At 31.3% G+C, this 25,255-nt stretch overlaps 1 protein-coding gene and 1 long non-coding RNA gene across 4 annotated transcripts in view; one reads left to right on the top strand and one right to left on the bottom strand.

Annotated features, from left to right (window-relative positions):
• Positions 1–25,255, bottom strand: part of LOC127724336 (uncharacterized) — a 147,859-nt gene that overhangs the window by 92,301 nt on the left and 30,303 nt on the right. The gene's annotated exons all lie outside the window — the stretch shown is intronic.
• LOC127724340 (uncharacterized) lies at positions 11,337–20,653 on the top strand. Its single transcript, XR_007992453.1, has 2 exons — positions 11,337–11,451; positions 20,060–20,653. It is a non-coding gene; the product is annotated as an uncharacterized LOC127724340 (long non-coding RNA).

Below are 25,255 nucleotides of genomic sequence, written 5' to 3'. Positions count from 1 at the left end.
ATGAGTTCTGAAAACGTGTTTTCGCTGAACATAGCTTGCATATTCCTATTCACACTTGTATTTACCCTTCCTCAATAATGGGGAATTATTTTTTGATGTTATTTCAACAATAATCGTTATTTTTGGCAGCTGTAAAAACTTTAAAAAGTGTTGTTTCCGGAAAACTAAACATTAATTGAAGTTAATAATGATGAAAAAAATAGGCTTATTTAGCCTGTTGTTCAGTGGTTGTTTATTTATGTGGTTCATAAGTGTTTCTCGTTTCTCGTTTTTATATAGATTAGACCGTTTGTTTTCCTGTTTGAATTGTTTTACACTAGTCATTTTAGGGTACTTTATAGCTTGCTGTTCGTACATTGGCCTATAATTGTTAACTTATAATACATTGTGACTTGGATGGAGAGTTGTATCATTGGCACTTATATCACTACTTCTTTTTAAGGACCACCCACCCCCACCCCAAAACCCCCAAAAAGGTTTAATATATGTATATAAATATTCATCTCGACAGAAAATTTTGCTTTCATAACAATTCTTATCATTTTAGTGGATTTTTCAAGATTTGCAACTTTCTGTCACTATTGAGTAATTGACATTTGTTTGTGTTTGGTTAGGAATTATTGTATATTCTGTTCTTTTAGGTTCATAAGTTTTTATATGAAGAAGAAAAAGGTATAATATAGACACTTTTTTTGTTCATTTAATTCGAAAACATTTATCAAATAACATGCTTCAGATGTCAAAATATATAAGCTAATTAAAGATGTCATTGTGACCCACATAAAATGCATAGGGGCTTCAATAAAGGTCAATTTTTCTCATTAATCAGATCTGTTTTCTTACTTTTGCAACTATTTCCTTGATATTCGATCATAATTCTACCTAAAAATGTTGGTTCTGACAGTTTGATTTTTGATTGAATTACATTCCTGGAGATTCGTAAAAATCGTACTTTTTCTCGTCATTTTCTCGTTGACTCAATGGTAAATCTTGCGACCCCATGTCTACTTGTACATTTAATTCACAAATTCCGTAATTAATACTTTGCAACTCGATTGAGAATATTAAAACATATATCTGGCGAAATATTCTACTTAAAACAGTTTAAATCGAGGACAAATTACGTCCCACATCGATTTAAAAAACTATTTTTTTCGGGATTTTTAAAAATGGCGGATCTGCTTGAAAGTGTCGCAAGTATTTTCATACATCTTGTTTTTCATGCAGAATTTGTACTGTTTCTGTTATTTTCTTCGTTGATGTTCTGGTATGTTTGTTTTCTAAAGTTATTGACGTGTGAAGTGAAAAAAATTGTTTAACATATAACTGAAATTGATAAGAAAATAATTTCCATTTTTTTTAAAGATTTTTTCCCTTTTTTTTCTCTATAATATATAGAAAATAATATTTAAAAACAAAATCTTCTTCGAGAGGAATAAAACATGCACAACAATAGATAAATGCTAGGTAACTATTAAAGTTCATGTCCCTTTAAAGTTTCTATGACCAATATGACCAATATATGAACAGGCTAACCAGGCCACGAAAATTGGTATCCAATGAATAACAATGAATAGACAGTAGTCACTTCACTTTGATCCAATTCATGTTTTTTATATTTGCCTTCATTTGCTATAGGTGTCCATATTCTCTTTGGTTATGGTTGTTAACAGTTAGGGTTTGTTTTAGGTTAGCGTTATGTTTATGTTAATGTTTAGTTAAATATAGCTCAAAATAGGTACTGATGGGTTGAGACCACCAAATTAAAAAAGGCAGTTTTAATCGTACATACAAAATTTTGTCTATTAAGTTCGCACAGTGATTTGAACTGTCATAACCAAATTAGATATTACTTAACACAGTAAAATTTATTATGAAGTGTGTTGTACATGTGGTTATGTTAACAGTTTGTTCGTGTATGTGTTTTTACCTCACACCTCACACTGTACTCAACTAGATATTAGTATACCAGTATTTGTGAATTTCTATTTTAAAATATATCACTAAATAGGAATATTCTTGATGTATAGACAAATGGATATTGGTATTGAAATACCGGTAATACACCAAGCCTTTGTTGTTATGTGAAAAAGGCTGATTGCAAACACTTAAGGCATCAGAAAAATTAACAGCTTTGCTTGAAATCCATTTATCAATAACATACAGGGTTAATAACTACCTTCATTTAACGAGCAAACTGCCAATCTTAAATATTAATTGTGTATCAACTACCTCAACATTAGTGTCTTATAAATACTTATAAAGACTGCAAGTAAACAACAAAGCACCCAAAAGACATCTTGTTTTCTTTATTTATAAATAATTTTTCATTTACAACTCCAGATATTACAAGGCTAAAGAAATATTGCTGTGTCTATTTGAAAATAAAAATTTATTCTTTCATTCAATATATCAAATAAACAATTAAAATTGCACATAATTTGATTATAACAACAGATAACAAGATACAAACAGCAGTTCATAAAATAATAAATAAAGGATAAAATCATAGTTGTAAGTGCGCCATCAAATTACATTTCAACATAATCATGAAACATATTGCTGAATATACTGATCATAAAAATAAATGCATCAATGTGATAAAATTGAAGAAAAATAATAATCTCATTTTTCTAAAAAAACCAACATTTGGATGCTTTAGATTTTTCAATTTTTTCTACATTTTAAATACACAACAATTTTTGTCTAAAAATGAGAACTGGATGATTTGAACAAATTTTAAACATTGGTTATATATACAAACATTTCTTAAATTGAAAGATCAAAGTAAATCTAAAACTTAATTAATGCATGAAAGCAGGTCATAGTGAACAAAATTTCAAACATTTTTACAGCAAAAGTGATGACCTATTGGCAAAATACCAGTCCTTTCTACCTTGTAACATTTTGATGATTTTACTAGGATGATGTTATGGATATGTTGCTTTCAAAATGTTCAGATACTATTATTGCACTCATTTGACAACAAGAGGCTGTCAGAGCGACAGCAAACCGGATTGTTTAACATTTATTTGTGTCCTGGCATTTTTCAATATCACAAGGACCATAACTCCTGAACTGTAAAAGTGACAATCATCAATATTGAACTTGACATCCATTTTGTCATCAGTAACAGCATATTAAAATTTGAAAAGCTTTAGTTGAACGGTTCATGAGTTAAAGCACGGACACGTCTGGAAAGACCATGTTTCAATCTTTCAAGAACCATGTTTCCTGAACGGTGAAAGCGAAAATCGTCAATATCACAAGGACCATAACTCCTGAACTGTAAAAGTGACAATCATCAATATTGAACTTGACCTCCATTTTGTCATCAGTAACAACATATTAAAATTGAAAAGCTTTGGTTGAACGAATCATGAGTAAATGCACGAACACTGTTTGGCAGCCTCCCTCCCACCCGCCCGCCCGGATGCTCACCCGCCGTACATCCCCAAATCAATAACCGATTTTTCCTTCAAAAATCCGGTTAAAAATGAAATTCACAAAATTTGGAAAGATGTATCCGTAGGAGTTAAAATGTAATTTTGAAATTAAAGGACTAGAGTAATGACTGTAAATAAAAGCAACAGTAGTATACCGGTGTTCAAACATATGTCTACATTTTTTTGTTAGGTGCGTTCAACTCCAATCTTACTTGACTAGGATTGTCAGTTTTCCCTCCAAAGGTTGATGGTTCTCTCTGGGAACTCAAGCTTCCTCCACCAATAAAAGCTGATCGCAACAAAATAGTGCAATAGTGCTGATAGTGACATTAAACACCAATCAATCATTTTTTCTGCAACTTTCAAACTTTATCAGAAAGGCCAAAATTTATTCATTTATTATAGTTTAGACAAAATCCAATAAAATTAATAAATCCAATTTTACATCTATCGATTATTTAAATGAAACTATATATATTGCTTAAAATAATATTAGTTGCAGATCTAGAAGCCAACATCCTTTTTAAGAATTACTTCATAAAAATCTTTTTGTTCATTTTTCTTATCAAACAGGATTTAAATATCGTTTATATATGTATATACTACTATATCTAAATAGACTGAAGATAAGTATCTAGAGTGACCATTTTACAAATCGTAATTATTTATTTTTTGGGCAATGCATTTCTCTACAAATCTGTTGAAAATTCCCTTGTTAGTACTTAGTGAATCACAGTGATTACTGGTGATTTTGAGTTATATGAGGAGCAGGATCTGCCTTCCATTCCAGAGCACCTGAGATCACCAACAGTGTTTATTTGTGGTCATGTTTATGTTGTGTATTGTAGACTTTTTTTTTAACTTTTCGTTGCTTTCCAAATTCTGCCATGATTTTCTCTGTCTCTCTTTGATTTATAAGTTTTGAATTTTCATTTTGCATCCTCCTCTATTTTCTTTTTTACAACCCTGTAATTGAATATACCATCAGACTTGCCAACTTTCACAACTAAAGGGAGATTTCTTCAATGAGAGGTGTTGACCTCAATTTTGAAATTCTTTATTGTAATTAACTGAACACCTCAAAACAGGCATTCAAATGAGTTAAAAGGGTATTTTGGCACATACATTCTACTTCAAACAATATAGTAGCAGATTAAAAATTTTATGACAATATAAGAGGAAAATTAGGTCATCTTGTACTTAAAATCCCCTATGGAGATTTTGAAAAGATGGCAGGTATGAACCAAGAAAAATTAAAGACCAAAAACGAATTGTATCAGCAAAGTTTATCACAGTCATTAGGTCACTTTGGCACTTATATCTTGATTGTTCTTATTGATCCAATTTAATGGTCTGTCATGGCATGGATGCCACACTTTTCAACTTCTACATTTAGGAGAATCTTATTATAATCTTTGTAGCTGGCATGGATGAATATTTCTGGTGAAAGGAGTTGGCGGAATGCCTGAACATTTAGATGCATAAAAAATTAATAGAGAATGTGTCCATTGGACACAGATGATGCCCCCTATAGCTTTGTATGTAAACCCAGAAAATCAAGTTTCCATGAAAAAGCAATCTTTTCTCAATCCACAAAAATCGGTACTCACAAACATAAATGAATCTAAATTCCTAAACGGAAGATTTTATAATCACAGAAGAAGAAGTATACTTACCAACAAAATTATTTTCATTTACCTGTGTATAATATGACGCAGGTTTTTTCAAAAGTGATGATTTTCTAAAAATTATTTGACATTTCACAGTGATATCATACTTTAACTTTGTTTAAACCTGTTTATTTACTTTTGACTTTAATCATTTATCCCTTGTAATTTTTTATTAACTGTGTATTTGCATTCAGGTGTCACAGGTCAAATTTATTCGTTCATTGTGTGTTTATTTACGTTTTTTGATTGAGTTAAGCCTTCCAATTGATATTTTATAGTGTGTTTTTCTATGTTGTGATGTTATACTATTGTTTCAGAAAAGGGAGAAGGTTTGGTACCATTAAAACGTTTAATCCCGCTGCATTTGTTTGCACCTGTCCTAAGTCAGGAATCTGATTACTGTAGTTGTCGTCTGTTTATGTGGTTCATACGTGTTTCTCGTTTCTCGTTTTTATATAGATTAGACCGTTGGTTTTTCCGTTTGAATGGTTTTACACTAGTAATTTTTTGGGGCCCTTTATAGCTTGCTGTTCGGTGTGAGCCAATGCTCCGTGTTGAAGGCCGTACCTTGACCTATAATGGTTTACTTTTATAAATTGTAACTTGGATGGAGAGTTGTCTCATTGGCACTCATACCACATCTTCCTATATCTACTAAAGTATTTTTTTTAAATGGAACTTCAACATTTAATCAGATATTTATTCACAACTCTAATTCAAACTATAAGTATACCTGTTGTGTTTAAACTCTTGTAGTGATCTTCTATGTGCTGATACTTCGCCAGTTCTGTCATATGCTGAATGAAAAAACAACATAATCATAGTATAGAAGAGGGTCTATCTGGATGGGATGAATCTTTCATTTCTGTAATTTTGATTTTTTAGGTCATTTTTTCTCTTTTTTTTATATTTTATACCCATTATTCTCAATTTTTTATATTTAAGCATCCAATTATTCTCTTTATTCTCTGTTCTTTATTTTTTTGCCCTATTTTTCTCTATTCTTTATTTTTGGGTCTATTTTTCTGTATATTTGGTTCATTATTCTCTATTCTGTAAATGCAATCCATTCTTCATATAAGTATGCTCGGGATATGACAATGTACCAACAAGCTACAAGTTTGTTTCAAATTTTGAGACTTCTAAATATATACATTGTCTGCTTTGCTGAAAATCCAACTCAGTACAAAGAAAAAGAAAAAAAAACAAACCTTGAAAATAAAAAAAAAATAAATGATAAATTTGCAGGCAAAACCTTTCGGCCATTGACATCTCAGAAATCATTAACATACGAACCAGCATTGTCTTTCATTGTTACAACCTTCTGACCTATACTACTAAATATGACCTAAATAAATTGTCTAGCCTTATCATTACCTCCATAATATCAATATCACAGTCTTGTATTCCAAGTTTACTGAGGAAAGCTGTTGCAGTCTTCTTTGCAGAACAACTTTCACTTATAACACTTCCTCTATTGCTACAAAAATGTAAACTTAAGTTTTGAACTTCTTTAATATTTTTCAATTAACTAACACAGAAGTTTATTCTTAATTCATTTTATATTACTGTAAACCAACTTATTTTCACGGATACATTATTTTTGCAATAATCTTAATTCCAGCAGACTTCTTGGCGTGAATTTTTAATTTTCTTGAAGCATTTGTATAGGAGAAGACCTAAGTTGTACATATTTTCATGTATTATATTCTTCTACACGCAAAGGTCACAAAATTTAGTTGGTTTACAGTGTACACTTTATCTAAAAATACCATAGCACCTGTTGTTCTAAACTTTAACTTGCTGCCGTTCTTATGAATAAAAGGAGATGTGGGGTATACCGGTATACTTAAATGAGACAAAACTCAAAAACTCAAATCACAACAAAGGACATATTGTATGCCTACTCATATTAATTTTTTGGAGTCTCAGTTTGTACTGTATTGAAAGTTCTGGACTCTAATTTTGAAAAATTGACTGTTAACACAGAGATATGTCTCGCCTATTTGTTATTTTGATAATGCAAATATTGAAATTAAAATAGCAATACTTTAACATGTAAGTTATGCAAATATTCAAAGTCAATGAACCTTGATTGAAGGTCTAAACCATCTCCATGAATATTAGATGTGCCAATGCTGATACAACTGCATACCAAATACCATTGACTTTTCATAAGTCGTTCTCTTTAAAAAAAAACTTGAAACACAAACATTAACTTGTAAACTATGTAAAAGTTTCAAAGTCAATGAACCATGACGAGGAGGTGGGGCTATATAATCTACATGGAAATGAAACTTGCAAATGCCAATACATTTGCATACCAAATATCATTGAATTAACATAAGTGGTCCATCTTAAACTGACCTAATCACAAACTAATACATGTAAACTAAGCAAAAGTTTCAAAGTCAATAGACCATGACTGAGGGGTAAGGACAAAATATTATCCATGGAAATTAGATATGCTAATGCTTATACAACTGCATACCAATTATCATTGACCTATAGCTACCACTAACGGTTCCCCTTAAGCTGACCTAATCACAAACTAATGCATGTAAACTAAGCAAAAGTTTCAAAGTCAATAGACCACGACTGAAGGGGCGGAGCCAAATAATCTCTATGGAAATGAGATATGTTAAAGCTTTTACAACCGCATACCACATATCATTGACCTACCACTAGTGGTTCCCCTTAATCTGACCTAATCACAAACTACTGCATGTAAACAAAGCAAATGTTTCAAAGTCAATAGACCACGACTGAAGAGGCGGAGCCAAATAATCTCCAAGAAAATGAGATATGCCAATGCTTTTACAACTGCATACCAGATATCATTGACCTACCACTAGTGGTTCCCCATTAACTGACCTAATCACAAACTAATACATGTAAACTAAACAAAGTTTCAAAGTACATAGACCATGACTGAGGGGGCGGGGCCAAATAATCTCCATCGTAATGAGATATGCCAATGCTAATACAACTGCATATCAAATATTATAGACCTACTACTAGTGGTTCACCATAAACTAGACATAATCACAAACTAATACATTGTTGATGCCGCCGCCTCCGCCGCTGGAAACAGCATACCTATGTCTCGCTTTTTAATTCCGTCAAGGCGAGACAAAAATCACAGTCTTATCAAGAACCTGTTTTATTGTTATTTTAAGTATAAGTATTTGGCAAAATTCATTTACTAGTAGAAGTATGCAACTTTCTGTATAGCTAGGGAAATTACAGTCTCCCAATTGAACTTTCAATTGAGTTCAGAGGATCTTCCTTATATTGTTAGTAACAGATTGTATGGCCACATATTTTGTAATGCATTCTGGGTAGAAATATTCATGAATTTACCCCATGTGACCTTCTAAACCTATAACAGAGCTTGCACACTTATCCTAGTAATGGACTTCTAGTATTTGAGTTACATTATGACCTTGGAATCTATTAAACCAAAAATGAAAACATGATATCATGACAATTTCCTTGCACACAACAAGATTGTGGATTTACCTTCATCAGGTACACTAGAGACTGTAGGTTTGGAATATAAAAAAGTAAAAGGTCTTAAAAAAGAAAATAATAATCGATAAATTTTGGATGACCCAAGGGCTTTAGAGGATTTACAAATGTACATCACAAATTTCACTCTGAGTACAGACAAAATTGTGCACCTGGAAACATGTTAAAGCATGTCTAGACTTAGATAAATAAATTTAACATGGATTTAAGTTTCAGAATATTAAAAACTTAACTGGATTTTGCTTTTTTCATTTTTGTCATTCCTGCAGAAGGAAAGATGTTTGAAAAGCAACCCCTCCTCCCTTATATAATAAATGTTGTGAAGTGTATTGATAACATGGACTATACAGGGACAAAAAGTATCTGCTCAACATTAGGTGACTTAAACTCTGTAGCTGAGTGGAACGTATCAAATGTAACTAAAGTGTGTTTATTTTGCTATCTTCTGCAGACTTGAAACAAATGCACACCAAAATCCAGGTAAATTTTTATTCTTTTAAACATCAATTGCATATCATAAGTTTTATAAGCTATGTCCAGTCACGCCTTAAAACTCTCCTTAATGCATCGGTTATTCTGTACTCAGAGAATATATCTTAATGCAAACACGGCCATATTTGTCCATTCCTTAATGAGTATTTACTAAGTATATGCAAACTTCTAACCATGCTAACTTGAATACACTAATTTCACATCAGTTTATATCACAAATATCACATTTTACCAATGTCATAGTAACGATATCCGTTACGTTAAAGTTCGATATAACACATCCTCCGAAGTAGGGAAACTGTTCAGATGATCATATGTTTAAGATATCAGACGAACTTAAAAATATAACCCCCATCATTGTACAGAGCATACGTAAAAAAATTGATAACTAAATGGAAAATGAATTTCAAATGTATAAATTACTACCCTTGGGTCGGTGTGTGAAATGTTTTATTTAATCTTGCCATTACAAAATCATTCACTACTAGACGAGAAGCGAACTGACAGTCTATATGATAGCATAATAAACGTTTCCTGGCGATTTCAAAATACACGAAGCAAATAAAAAAAATATGTTTGTGATATTACAAAAATAATGTCGATAGATGTGAAAATAGCATAAACAATTCCCGATTTAATCCGAACCATGCATAACAGACACTAAACAATGCATTTCATTCGTCTTAAACGATCATTTTGATCTGAACATCATCTGAAAAGTCTGTACAATATATAATTCAGTCATGTTTTTTTTTCAGTCAATTTCCAGACTTATCTGCTGCGGTAAAATCAGAACTATTGAGACAATTCGCTTGCAGTCAATTCAGTTCTGTTCAGTAGCTTTTCAGACAATTCAGTATGAATTTGATGTGTACATGTAATAACCAACTACTGAACAATCTAAACTACATGAGTGTCCATACAAACAACGTTATACTAGTTATACTAATTTATCTGAAAAGTGATGCATGAATCCTCCTTCCACACTATTAACTTTAAGTTGATAAGGAATCAAAGTTGGGCCTTAGTTACTGTGAAACTATTCACCTTCTGGGCGGGGTGAATCAGAAAATTCCAATGATCTGTTAGAGATTAATTGATTGATTGTTTATTGCTTAACGTCAAGTGGCAAATATTTCATTCATTTTCAGGACGAGAACAAATTAACAATAAATACAATAGGTAGGTCCTGAAATTGAGGCCGTCCGGGATAAGGTCGGGGAAATTTTGACTGCCACAAGAATGTGAGGGTTTGCATCAGGCCACCTTCGGACCCTTCAAAGAGTTGTTGCAAGGATTCTTAACGTGCAGAGAGCTAGTAAAAAGAAACCAAATAAGACATATCAACGGATTTGTACTTACTATAAGCAACATGATAGGTACCACTACTGTAACAGAATCTGTCTACTCTAAGGGACCATATGAGATCATCCCAAGTTTGTAGTGGGATTCGTTCGACTAAGTCTTAAGTTTAAATGTATTGTTTTGTGGACTTTTTGGTGTTTTCGTCGTCTTTCGTTGTTTGTGGTGGTGTTATCAGTTTCTGCTTGTACTTGCTACGAAACAGGTAAAAAAGCTCAGCACGTCTCGCTTTTTTCATATAGATAAAACTCGTACAAGTAAAATACATATTTTTTTTACTACAATGTAGGATATATTGTAAATATATCCTATATGTACAATTTTTTAAACCTAATCGTACACGACTGAAACATACCTTACATTGTTATTGTAATTTCAGGTTCATAGTTTTAATACTGTTGTAAAGCTATATGTCTACGTAAATCAAATAATAGCACTTCTTTTACAAACTCAAACTTATAAGTTAGACTAAAGAATCAATGACCTAGTAATGGAACGATAAACAGTCAATGGATAACATTTCTTAAATGACATAAGAGCTCCGAGGAGGTCTATTTATTAAATGGTTAATTACATTAGAAATATGGGTTGAATTACTGATATCAGACAAGAACATTTCAACAAACTTCTAGAATTGCCTTTTTATTGTCATTCATTATTCAATATATACGACAAGATGTCCAACAAAAAGATCTTAACTGCACAAAAAAAGATAACGAAAATATGTCATTTTTTTTTAATAACTTTCTTTTAACTTCTTCTCAGCCCGAAACTTTCATGGTTTCATTGGTAACAAAGAAATAATTCATATATTAAGGACTGATAGTACCTTAAATTGATTGTTTTTATCTCAAACGGTTTTAACCGAGATAAACTATATATGTATACATATGTTGTTGTATTAGATATATTTATGTGGTTTGGAAATATTTAAAAAGTTTGATTTAAACGTAAGTTTGATTTAAACGTAAGATTGAAATTAGAATTTTTATCTTCCTTAAATAAGAAAAAAAAAGATATACCATTCAATCCTAAATATGTTGCTGTTGAAAATGATTACTTTTGTAGGATATTGATCAAGAAAAATTATATTTGCTTAACTAAAACTATAATTTTAGAAATACAAATATCGACACTTATTATAACTTTTAAAAAACAAACAGCAGACATCTTTTAATAAGTTTTGGATTTTCAAATATTTTAGCCTCGATCAACACTGAAGAGACAGTTATTGTTGAAATGCGCATCTGGTGCAGTAAAATTTGTACCGTTAATGTTATTACTACCACTGGGTCGATAGTTCTTGTAGTTAACTGTTAGTACCCGAGGGTATCACCTCCCAGTAGCCAGTACTTCGGTACTGGCATTAAAATACGTAATCAACTTTACTGTTACAAATTTTATGAACTTATTTCAAATTAAGGAATATATCTTCATCATGCAAAACGATGATTCCATGTCCGGCTTTGGCAATTCTATTTGTCCTTGGTGATTTATAATCTCATCATTGTTTTTAATAAATTTTTGATTTTCAAATATGTTGGCCTCGAGCATTACTGAAGAGACATTTATTGACGAAATGCGCATCTGGTGCAGTAAAATTGGTACCGTTAATGTTATAACATGAAAAGCTTATATTAGAATAGAATTTAAATCAAACAAAACTAACATACAAAAAAAGCAATGACGAACAAATCAAATGCATTAGGGTAATTATCTAATTTATCCAAAATCGTCTTTAATTCATAAAAATAACTTGATATTAATTTTTATATTGACTTTAGTCAAATTCTTACTGTCATTTGAAAATTGATTCGGCATTTCACCAGACTCCCCATCCTTGATAATTTGTAAGTGGTCGGACATTTGCAAAAAATATAAAATGGAGACCATTTTGAAGTTGACGACCAATGCATCTAATTTGCATGCCAAGAAAAACCTATTGTTTTAATTTTTTGATTTATAAAAATGACATCAAAAGATACACAATAAAATTACTTCTGTCAAGTTTAAACATAAAACTGATTTTTAAATTTGTGTTTTTTTCTCTCTCAAAATACTGATTTCAAAACAGATATGATAACTATGCTTTGAACGTTAATGGTAGGTATGAGAGCTATTGTGCACGCTTTTATTAACTCTTATCTGAAATGTCCCGAAGGGATACATGGGGAATATAAATAAGCCCCAGTTTCTCTATTGAGGGATACGAACCCCATCGCAAGGATCTTATGTAGAAACATTAAGATATATTATCAAGCCTATTTTTTTCCTGACAGGCTTCGATAAAGATATTGTCAATTATAGTACACTCTCATTAGAGTACAACATGTTCAAGTCAAACATGAATTACTTTTCAGACGTGATTCAGACTATATGTTACAGTGAATTTGTAAAATCAGGGATTTTGTAAAATCCCTGAAAATGCAGGAGTTTTGTAACTGAACTGATTAGTGATTTTATAAAATCCCTGATTTTGACAATGGATCTTACAAAATCTCTGAATTAGTTAAGATTTATCTACAGATTCACTGATTTATAGGTAGTACATTGAATTGATGACCTTCTTAGGAGAAGAAAAACACATGCTATGAGTTAAAATTTGATTTGCTTAGGTCATAACATCCCATTGCAATTATCAAAGGCATATCAGGACGATAATATCTTAATGTGATGTGGATATGACCCCTTTTTGTGCTAGATCGACACGCTGATCCAGCAGAATATAAAAATGCTTGTTCACAAAATCAAATTTAGTTTTAAAATTTCTAAACCATAACATGCATTTAAAATTTAATTAACTAGTTCTTACCATGCCTTACAACTTCACATTGTGCACAGGCTAATATGTATTCAGAGTAAATTTTGAGGTGTAAACACGGCCATATTTTTCAATTCCTTCTGATGAACCTTAAGAGCATTTCTTACTCAGTTTTGTTAAGGTTCGTTCGCTCCTTTTTTGCAATTGAAATTTAGACATACTTATTGTTTTATTCGTACTGGAAAACAACAAAAAGTCGCACACAGCTTTCACTAACACTCCTTGCATTTTTACCAAAAACCCTTGACTACGAACTTTATTTTTGGATCCAAAATATTTATAACTGCGAAAAAAATAAATGATTGTGTGTGTTATCTTGGTTAATTATTCTTTAATATTTGAAAATTTCTAGTCTGCCCTTCCATGAAATATCTAAATAGATAGTTTAGTGCTTCATTGAACTCTCAAAAATTCCTCCTGACAACCAATCGGACAATAATCTTAAATTGATAAAAGGCCTTAAGGATGTTCGCTACTCTGTTTTAAAATAACAAGCTTTTTAAAAGACTGTTATAAGTTGATAGTATATAAATAAAGGAACTAAAAAAAATGAAGGGTGCGTGTGCTTCTTTTCGAAAAATGAGCCATTAAAAATTAAGCGGGAAAAAATTCTCTCTAAATATTTCATACATTTAACATTGGCACCTTTTTTCTTTCAAAAACTATGAAAAAATAACAAGGATTTTATAGGATTTTCAAATATGGCATTTTAAACTATATGTAATAAAGCTATGAAAAGAAAAGCAGTGGTTAGCGGGCAAAATTTGTAATGGCACTTCATGGATAAAACCAGAGGATTCCGAAATATCTGGCAAAAATTCAAAAACAAGAGGAGCGAACATCCTTAAAGTCAGTAAATGATGCTACAAAGCTAGAACATTTGTCTTTTAAAATATAACTTTCAACATGTTCAAGTAAGGATCGTAATGATGCCATGTGAATAAATTCATTGCTTTTCAAAAGCTAAATTGACAGCGCTTCATCCCTTTATTTGCTTCTATTTTCATGATTAGATTAAAAAAAAGCTGGTATGATGACGAAGAATTCTGATTGAATACTTTTTTTTTTTACTTTTGTTTACGCTAAATAACATGTTAGTGACAAATAAATTATCTGCAGTGCTTTATCCATTTCTAAACACTGACTGATTTTCACAAATTATCTGGTAATCATCAGCAAATTTCTTTAATTTATAATAAAAAAAGAGGTAATCAATTTACCAAACCAGCTAATAATGCTGAAAAGTCTGCAGTTTATGTGGTAAATTCTGCCACCCTTATTTTATATATACAGGTATATTATTTCCCAATAGCCAAATCTTGGGAATAATTCAGCTGTGAAATGTCTGTAGTCCCGTTTTAGATTATAATGAACGTATTATAACTGATAAATTATTAAGTCAGTAATTATATTACTATAAATTACTGTGACTTGACTATGGGTGTTGCTGTTTACCTTTACCTATTGTTCAACCAGATTGTAAAATTGACAATACAATTGGGACATTTAAATTGACCAGTTGGTATTGTTAAGAGTTTCAATAGGTAATCATTCATGCATTTACAGCCTACCTTGATGATGTCCCATCACTTTACCTGTTCAATTGTCACTGTTTTTCAAAACTTATCCATGTAGCATTTAGGTTTTATCTTTGTGAAATAACATAACATGCCTACAGTTTAAATAAGTATATATGGTATGAAAAAAGCTAAAATATGGCAACAATATGCAAAATTATTCCATGTTCTAATATTTGCTAAAGACTGCTGATTTTTTTTAATTTCATTTCCCCATGTCTTTATTTCGAGAATCCTAAAATAAGTAAAGGGAATACGCGTTGTAATTACAGTCTTTTTCATTGAAATGAATGTATTCCTAGAAGTAATTGGCCAAACAATTTCCAAAAAAACACAACATTTAGAAGAAAAAGGAGAGATTTTTATTTTACTGTCATTTCAAATTTCAAGAGTGAGCAAGCCAGAACAAGAATATATATGTTTTATTTTTCTTGCAGGGTATTAACTTGCATGTCATATAATGCATTATATTTCCTCTTAATGTTTCCATATTCAAAGACTATGAGTCCTTGGATTTCTTTTGTATTGTTGAAAAAGACCTCTTTTATCTCATTTGCTCTTTCTAATGGGAGATAACTCAAAAGATTTATTTTTTACTCTCGTGGAAATCTTAATTATTTTATAATTTCCATAATTTTCCAGGATTAAAAAACACCAGAACAAATGTGTGCATTCCTTTGTTTAGAAATTTGTTCAATACTTATTGACATGAGCCTTCTACAAAGTGTTCATGCATAGTGAAATATAAAAAATAATAGTTATGAATAAACTGGTTTATTTATTTATTTATTGACACTGATATTTGATATCCCATCCAGTATTCCAGTTTTCACTATTTGAAGTAATACTATATGAAGTCATTTTAAACAAGTCTAAATTGAAAACAACGTTCAAACCTATGATTGCGTTGGATAAAAACCGCAATTTTATACGTGTGCATGCAAAACAAATTTCTTGGTAGAGGGGTCTAAATACAGCACAAACAACATTTTCCAAAAGACCAAAGAGTGAAAAAAGTATATTTTAACAAAACGCATTTGACTAACAGGTCGAACAACTGATGTTCTTAAACCCTGCTGACTGCCATGGCGATTGCCAAATAAACGGATCACAAGATGTAACAAAATGGATCTAAATTATTAATTTAATATCAAACAGAAAGCAATAAACTTGGGAAAAAGATGTAATACCGCAAACATGAGGTGCAAAAATTTGTACACCATATCCGAATTTCGACAATTAATGTCTCTTCAGTGATGTTAGGGATCGAAACGGTATTTGGAAGGCCATATAATTTACCTCAATTTAGGATAGACTCTTGAATTTTGAAGAGTCAAAATAGGATGAACGGATCATATAAACCCGAAGGAAAATATAATACAAGCCCAAACGAAAAAATATAAACAAGTCTAAATTGAAAACAATGTTCAAACCTATGATTGCGTCGGATAAAAACCGCAATTTTTATACGTGTGCATGCAAAACAAATTTCTTGGTAGAGGAGTCTAAATACAGCACAAACAACATTTTCCAAAAGACCAAAAAGTGAAAAATTATATTTTAACAAAACGCATTTGACTAACAGGTCGAACAACTGATGTTCTTAAACCCTGCTGACTGCCATGGCAATATATGCACAATATTCTATTTAATATCCCATGATGTATATCCCAATTGAACCGGCACAGAGTCTTTATATTAGATCCAGAATTTTGTATTTTTTTATCATTTCCAATATCACATTCAAAATAATTATCCTCACTTTACAAATCTTTGGAAATATTTTATTTATATTTCTCATTATATCACTTGATTTTACTATATCCACAGTATTCAGTTTTTATTTCATTTCCCATGATATATGTTCCAATTTAACAATATTAGATCCAGAATTTTATAATGATTATTTCCAATATCACATTAAAAATTGTTACCCTCAGTGCTCACAAACATATTTCATCCCGCCACATTCTTTATGTGCCTTTCCCAAGTCAGGATCATGTAGTTTAGTAGATGTCGTTGGTTCATGTCTGTCATATTTGTTTTTCGTTAATTGTTTTGTTATAAACTAAGCCGTTAGTTTTCTAAATTGGATTGCAAAACATTTTCATGTCGGGGCCTTTCATAGCTGACTATACAGTATGGGTTTTTGTCATTGTCGAAGGCCGCAAGATTGCTTGTAATTGCTTACACCCACTTCATTTTAACTTTGGTCGATAGTTGTCTCGTTAGCAATCATACCACATCTCCTTATTTTAATACAAAAAGTCCATTTACCTGAATATTCTGGAGAAACCTTGTCCATCTGGAATTGTTTTATTGGAAGTTTTCCAACAAACTGTTTAAAAAAACTAATTGTTGGAAGAGATTTACTTCATAAGTGTTTTCTCATAGTCTGGTCTTTCTGAATCTATTTTCGGATTACTGACAAACGACAAATATATATTTAATGAAAAATTGGTGTACAGAAAATTTTCCGGTCAGTTGTAAATTTGGTCTGTATGGGGTTTTAATTAACTCATTTCTTTAAATGAAGACTGAAGTTCTAAAATATAAATTTACCCCTTAGTTTTATAAAACCACTCACGGTGTTTATTTGAGGATAAAAATAAATATGTCAATTCTAGGAAGAAAAGGCTTTTGCAAATGTTTTTTTTTCTGTACTTTCTTATGGGGTTTTACTGTTTGTAAAGTCAGCAAAAGCTTAATGATAAATTTAAATTGACATTAAAAGACCTCATTAAAAAAGGGTTATTTAAATCCGCCCGCACTCCCTTTTTCTTCCGATGTATTTTAATGGCAATATTACCTTATCATTGAACTTTTACGATTCCTTTAACATGTTTAATTATACGAATTTAAAAGAAAAACTCTTATAAAATTGAGAATAGAAATGGGGAATGTGTCAAAGAGACAACAACTCGACCAAAGAGCAGAAAACAGACCAAGGCCACCACTGAGTCTTCAACACAGCGAGAAATTCCCGCACCCGGAGGCGGGCTTCAGCTTGCCCCCAAGACTACACGTCTCTTTAAATATTTAACCCATGACAGTAATGCCTGCGTCATATTTTTAGCCATTTTCGTTTTAATGCTATCATATATCAAATTATATTCGGCTTACCACATTCAACTTTATGATATAGTTATCGTCCGTTTATTTGTCAATCAATGCGTTTATATCAGAGGAGTAAAGTAATGTTCGTAATAGCATAATAAATAATAATTTAGCTTTTCATTCACTTTGTAATTTTATTAGGTTATGTCAACTAGCAGATGATATCACTCTGCTCTTACATTCTAAACAGGAAATCACAGTTAAATTTAATTGAAACATTTGACAACCTTTTTGGTCTAAAACTCAATAAATCTAAAACTGAAGGAAGTAGTTATACTAAAAGATATAGTTTTCCTCAAACATAACATGTGTTTTTTAGGTATCCATTCGAAGCCCAAAATGTAAATGATTTGAGTTCACAACAGTCAAACACGTTTGACGTCAACTTTGCCTGCTTGATGTGCAACCTTAGTGTTTTAACAATTGTGTAGTTTTAAGAGCTTTAAATGTACAGACTTCTCTGTTATAAATCAGGTACAAATTATGTGCGAGACTTTTTTCGTCTCGAAGGTTGGCAATGTAAAGCTTTGAGATCTTAAGCATCTTAAATGCATAAACAGGACAAAAATAACCATCTAAGATCAATTTTGCCAACTTTATAATAATAACTTTTATAATAATTACCCCATCTTTTTAACTGGAAATTTACACATAAAATGTATTTTGTAAAAGAGAGGCGAAAGATATCAAAGAGACATTCAAACTCATAAGTCGAATAATAAACTAAAAACGCCATGGCTAAAAAGAAAAGACAAACAAACAATAGTACACAAAACACAACATAGAAAACTAAAGATTGAGCAACACGAACTCCACCAAAATTGGCGGTGATCTCAGGTTCCCTGGAAGGGTAAGCAGATCTTGCTCTACATGTGGCACCCGTTGTGTTGCTCTTGCAAGTTCAGTTACACTAAAACAAAAAAATGAATGCTTGACAGATGACACCTTCGGGTTTCAATATATAATATCAGCGGTACCGACTCAGTGATAATTTAAAATGCATGAGTTTCCCTGCGTTATTTTAACTTTACGTTGTGTTTAATGTTTTGTAAACAGTGTTGGTGTTTTTACGTGTTCAGATAACTTTCTCTGTTGTTATTCTGAGTTAAATTGCTCTTAAACTTTGATTCTCTCCAATTTCCAGTATTTGAATTTAAGCATCACTGACGAAATATTATTTTTGAAAATCAAGTATGTCAATTTTTCATTGATTCGGAGTTTTTCTATATATCATATTGATATCTAATGCTTCTTTGTCATAAGGGTCTACATTGAAAATCATAACAAATATGTTTTATTCATAAACTTGTACATTTTGAGACATTTAATTTGCATTATCAGACGTATATAATTTAAAAGTAATGAAGCAATAATAGGGATTTAATTATCACAGTAGAATAAGGTAAGAATCATATTAAGAATATATTGATAGTTTAGAAACTTCCGCACTATCGATAATGGAATGATACAGTCCTAATCATTTAGGAAATTTAAATCTTGAAATTAGAAAACTCGCAAAACGCTAATTAATTTCGAAATAGTCTATAAAACTGCTTGGATTGAAAAATACTTTTAGATCGTACAGAAATAGTTCATAGTAGGCATGATCAATCGTCATTTTACAGTACAAATGCAATACTTTCACTACAAAATGATTACATCGTAAATTAATTGATACCATGCATATTCAAATAGGTTTTTTTCCAAATTCCGCATTTGAATCATTTGATCACAATTTAACAACATTAATTTGGCAGTATGAAATATAGATTTAAAAAACACGAGATTGCAAAAGTTAAGTTTGGCTAAAACGGTTGAAAAAAAATTATTCAACTTCATTGACAAAGAAGCAATTAAAGGGGGAAATATGAAAAAAACTGTATTTGGTGCTTTCTGAATTCACCCCCTGAAAGATCGGTGGAAACTGAAACGTCAGAAAGATAAAAAATAAATAATCAAATTGAAGAGCCATTCAAGAAAGTGGACTGCTTGTATCGTTGTATTCCTTTATATTAGTTTGAAAGAAAATTAATTTCTATTTAGTTTTAGATTTAATATGGGAAGTAGTGCATCCCGAAAGAATGAATGGCTATATGAATCAACAACAATAAGAGAAGAGCATTCAGATGGAAGTGCTTTACATAGAAACAATACCAGATTGGGTTTCAAAGGAAAGGAATCAGAATTTGGAGCAGGACTAAAAGCAGAGTTACTTGGGTTAGGAAAAGTCAATGCTGGAAATACCAAAATGAAAGCTATATCCAATGGTGATTAATGCACATATGGGTGTCTTATGAAATAAATTTAATTGTGTTAATATTTGTATATTTTATTTTAAATTGTAAAGTTGAAGCCTTAGATGTAATCGTTTCCCATAAAAGAGAAGACCCAAAAGATACCAAAGGGATATTCAAGCTCGTTAGTCTAAGACAAACCGACAACCCCATGGAAAGAAACGAAAAACTACCAAAAGAAAAACAACACAAGATAACTTGTTGTACACTGATATACTGTTTCAGTGACATTTTTGTGTGTAATTTGTAATTGATATCCTTATCATGATTTTTACAAAAAATATTGTTTTTTGGAACATGCAGGTTTTTTTAATCTATCAAAAATAAACTTTATTTCAAAGTATGTTCATACAGTATATTTCAATGAACTTAAGATAGGTATACCAGCGAAACCAAAAGGTCTGCTTCCAATCTTGATCTTTTTCTTTATATTGACACACATGGCTGACTGTGAGCTAGAATTATGACAAACGTGATGAATTCTACTTTCCAATTGTCAAATTCCTTTTTCTCAGTTTCAACATACATTTTATGGTGTATGCATATCTCAATTGAAACGTAACATTTGTGCATGTTTTGCATGTTCAGACAAAACACACTCAATTAACATATGTAATAGGGCTGTGCTCCTGACACAAAATTAACGTGTTTATGTGGAAAGAAGACTGAAATAAAACACTACATAATTTTTACGGTCACCATCACAAATTGGTTGACCGAGAAGATGTGGCTGTTTTTCAACTTCCAAGCGACATGTTTTCGTGGTCTTAGATCTTTAGATACTAGAACAGTCTTGTTATCTGTACCGATTGTTCAATTCCGTATTTTGATATTTTTACTGAATGTTCGCATGGCGGGTGATGCATGTATGGCATTAGATGATTATCCTGTCGACGCACTCAGTAACGCTCCTTTTATACATGTAGTTCATGGGATTGTTTTTGTTTGTAACTTTGATATGTTTTTTTCAATAGTCGATTTGTGAAATTTGAACATCAGTGAACTAATTTTGCCTCTATGTAGAAAAGTAAAAATTGTAATACCACTTTATACATCCGTTAACGACAATGTCCCGTCATATGTATTCACTTCCTAGCAGATCTTAAAAACACGTATGAACAAATTTTGGGAGAATTCCATTTGGTAAAACTTTGTTGTTGAAAACAGAAAATCAACTCCAAATGTATTAATTAAGACTGTATATACTTCATTTCGTTAACAAAAACATATTTAAAAGTCATTTATGGATTTAAACTACTACTTCATAGCCCCTTTCATTCGTATGTTAAATTCTGCAATTTCATGCATTCATATCAGTTTTGTCTCAAGTTTGAATACAGTGACAGTCATGTCATATCAAAACTATACCATATCCTGACATGTGCTGAAAAATTTAACATGCACTTTAGTGCATATAAATTCGCAGTGGTTACCAGAAGTTTGGTAGTACAAAACAGGTAATTGTGATCTAGGAAACTTGCAAAATCTGCATTCCTATTTCAGTATCAAATATTTTGTTTTCTTCAACAAAAAGAAATTTTCAACAAGGGTTTTGCAGTGATCTGAGGTTTTTTCATTTGATTCCCAAATTACCAAAATGTTCTGGATATTTACAAAGTTACAGCTATGCGTAGGGACTATTTTGTGTAAAATAGGTAGTTCTTTCTTGTATGTTGTTTTCTGACCTGGCTCAAAATAGGGGTTGCAGACCTTTAGAATACGCGGGAATATATATAACGACAAAACCGCTTTGAATTGCACACACCATGCCCGTGTTAATTTCACGTTGAAAGTATCTATTCAAAATATGGAATTCCTTATCAACAATATATTATCTCATGCAGATGAAATTCAAGACTAAAGTAAACGATGCTAAATTGCATATTCGAATGACGACGTAAAAATTGGAAAACATAATTATGGTAACATAATATTAAAAGAAGTTACAACAACAGTTGCACAATGAGAAGATTGTTTGAAAGTTAGGCCAATCATTACAGAAATTGAAACAACCAGACAAATCCAAAACATCCTCGTGTATTTGTCTCTGGTAGAACGCTGTATATTTGGCATTTCAACTACAACTCCTTGCCTTTATATTTGTAAACTGAAAAAAAAACTAATGTAAAGTTGTGATTTTCCCGTATTAATCAATGAAAGTGATTGGAAAATTTATTCACAAGATGGAAGAAAACAATAATTTCAAGTAACATTTATCTATGACATGTTATTCTTCTTTCGGTACCTTCTCTCCAAACCCACCGGTTTACCATTTATTCGTGAAAGATCAACCTTCCATCCTTAAATGAAGATACTTTTATAAGAAAGCACACCAGGAAGTATCAGTAAAGTTTCCTTCTATCTTATCATGTTGGTTCCGATTTGAACAATTATGCAAACCGTCTGTTTTTCTTTTATCGTTTTGTCATAAATCAGGCTATTGGTTTATTCGTTTGAATTGTTTCATCGAAATATCAAACATACAGTTGATATTTCTCAGAAAAATTGTTTCTCGAGCTGTAATAGCTTTTTTTAAGTCAAACTGTCAAATTGTAGTTAGAGTAGATTCGTTACCTGTTTGATGAGAAACAATCTTTAGGAATATCTTAAAGATACCTCGTACATATTTTCAATTAACCGATTTATTTCACCAATGTTTCTACATCTGTTCTAGTGGTAAGGAACAAATATTACATCAAGATATATAAGTATATCTTGCATATATTGCTTTATGATGAGTATTTCTTATTAAATATTTGTACCCATCTAATTCATCAATGAAAACTGTGACCACTATAAATGCTATAGACTATTGATCTTTGAAAATGCATACATTTAAGCTAGTTCTTAAGTCAAATCAACAAGGGACCTGCCTGTGAGTGTGAATTCAAGTCCGTTTAACGCATGCCTTTTTACAACATTTCGCCCGATCTTTAGTTATCTATGAGGTTGAATTAATTTGTATTCAAGTAAATCAAAGGTTATCGTTTTAGACATTTATTTATTGAAAAACAAAATAAAATAAGAAGTTTAACTTCTTTGGTTCAGTGGCAATCGCTGTTGAGATATTACATACTAGTATACGAAGCGTCATGGCAAATTTTCTTGGTTTATTTTTTTTTAATTCAGAAATGTCGAATGCCGGACTTGAGACTAGAACAGGAGAAACATATTTCTGTCAAATGATGTTATTTGCATGATGAATTCAGTCAAACATTTTGTTTCTTGTATTTACTGGTAAATAAAATTAATCATAAGGCAAATACGGAATGAAATAATTCAAACTGAACAATTTAGTTAAATATACAGATTATCACATGTACAATGCATATATATTTATAAAGAAGATTAATTACGGAGCCTTTGTGACGATAGGGTATATATCAATGTGACATCACTGCAAGAACTCAAAAAATCTTTGGAGTCAATATTTAAACCTCATTTATAGGCAAGTGTTTGTACAAAATGTTAGAATCTAAATCGCCCAGGTTAAAAATATTGTGAAAGGTGAAAAAGAATTTAACCGAGACTGATATATAGATTTTAGTCAAATTCAAATTCAAATTCTTTATTAACTTTGAGCCTTACGGTTCATCAGTGTATTCAAAAATAGAATAAACATATAAAATAAGGAGATGTGATGAGACAACTATCCACCCAAGTAAAATGAAGTGGATGAAAGCAATTATAGCTATAGTCAAAAAATTGAAAACAACACGTTTAATAATTTCATGCGTCCGAAGCGCTCAATCGTATGGCTTTCAACAATGAGAAAACCCCATACCGTATTGTCGGCTTTAAAAGGCCCCGACATAAAAAATATGAAACAATTCAATTGAGAAAACTAACGGCCTAATTTATAACAATACAATTTACGAAAAACAAATATGACAGACATGAACCAACGACAACCACTGATACAAAGCAGATAAACATCTAACAAAAACACAGACCGGACGTGGTAGGGTATTTATACATCCCTAACAACAAAAGACACAAAGTAAATATCTGAGAGTACTCGCAGTTCTGACAACAAGTTCACAGCCAATAATAACTCATAAAAGAAATCATGTATCTTAGACTAATATATCAATCAGTACACATCCAACATCCAATGGATTTAGTGTAAAGACGTCATTAAAGGTGCATAAGCTACGATATGAAAAAAATTAGAATAGGATTTTATTTGGAACAATCATTAATAAAAGTTAAATAATGAAATAATAATTCGCTTTTAGCAGCCAATTTGGTTCAATTTTGTCAAAATAAGCAAAGAAACATCGCTGATGAATTATTTACTTGCAAGAGAATAATTCGACCTTATTGAACCCGTATTCATGTGACCTTCGCTTTAACCCATTAGCTAGAGATTTGTTACGCATGTATTAGTCGTGTTCAGCGATTAAAAGGAAACGAATGTCAACATTGAAAGTGAAACAAAGGTGAACCATTTCATTGACTGATTCGATACACAAAAATCATTCTTATACAGGTAAAAACGACGAGTAACTTATTTTTTTAACCTATAACATGAAATCAAACAGACCTACAAAAATGCAATTGCACGAGGTTGCTATCTATTTATATTTATGTTTATGTTTATATCGGGTTATGTGACCGTCGACAGTCTTCGGATGTCATCTCGATAGTTAATTAGATGACGTTTAGACTAAAATACACACGAAATGCTGATATATATTATCGAGTACATGCATTGTTCACTGTTTATTTCAGACTTATTGTAATTTGAATATACGTTTTAGTATGTTTTAAATCAAATATGAGAATTTGAGTCAAATCGGTGAACATGAATTTGACAGATAATGTCCCTTTAACAGTCAAAGAAAAACATGACCTTCTGCAATGCTAAAATATAGGTATCGACAGATTGTAATACCGCGAAAGTGCATATGTGTATAACAATACTATTTAGTATGGTTTTAAT

The sequence above is a fragment of the Mytilus californianus genome, unplaced genomic scaffold (assembly GCF_021869535.1).
Source record: "Mytilus californianus isolate M0D057914Y unplaced genomic scaffold, xbMytCali1.0.p SCAF_14, whole genome shotgun sequence".
Taxonomy (NCBI): Eukaryota; Metazoa; Mollusca; class Bivalvia; order Mytilida; family Mytilidae; genus Mytilus; species Mytilus californianus.
The sequence above is the reverse complement of the archived record's forward strand: the minus strand, read 5'-3'. Positions and strand labels throughout refer to the sequence as shown.